Source organism: Propithecus coquereli, unplaced genomic scaffold, assembly GCF_000956105.1.
Source record: "Propithecus coquereli isolate 6110/MARCELLA unplaced genomic scaffold, Pcoq_1.0 Scaffold183, whole genome shotgun sequence".
Classification (NCBI taxonomy): Eukaryota; Metazoa; Chordata; class Mammalia; order Primates; family Indriidae; genus Propithecus; species Propithecus coquereli.
Window position 1 is genome coordinate 1507815 of NW_012143079.1, and position 827 is coordinate 1508641.

Sequence of the window (827 nt, forward strand, 5' to 3'; positions counted from 1 at the left end):
TGTTTATTTAATGTATTATACATTAAAAGGATCAGAGATAATGGTAAATCAATTAGAAAGCAAATATCTGGATCTAAACTAGGAAAACCAAGAGTCAGTTATCAGAGAGGATAATTATGGACTCTTTCAAGATATGAAAGAGTATGAAAGTAACATATGAAAAAATTCAGATAAAATATTATTGGATGTAGACATTATAAATTCATAAATTATCTTTAGAGATCATTTATAAATACTGTAATTATAATTAAAAAGGCATTATTTTAGAAGTGTAATCACCAAAGCCAAAATGCAATAGGCATAAGCTGTTGTCTCTCTGCACCAAACTCAGACTTCTTTATTATTGGTTTTGTGATGGTGGACCTGGGATCCTGAACACCACATGTTAAGATTTACCCACAAGGGATCCTGGAAGGAGGCTGTATGGCTAGAAGAGGAAAAGGAGACTTGCTCCTTCCTCTCTGCTCACTAGGAGCATCGTCTCAGCTTGCAATTCACCTGAGCATCGCTCCAATATAGCCTATTCACACTTGCAGCAGGTATGCCTTTTTGTAGCAACTGCTGAATCCAGTTACCAGTTTTTCCAAAATGTGCCATACTAACTTCATGGCAATGGCCTCTCAGGAACAATCTAAGCAGCGCGGCCTTCCACGGGGCCCTTCCTCCAAGCTCAGATACACCATCACCAGCTGAACTGCCACTGCCTTCTCAGGGCCTTTACTTTATTCCTTGCAGAGATCTGTGTAAGTTTCTAAGTTTTTAAAGTTTAATAATTCCAACATCTGCCTTCCTTTGGTTCCCTCAGCCCTAGGGATGATATTTGCTTC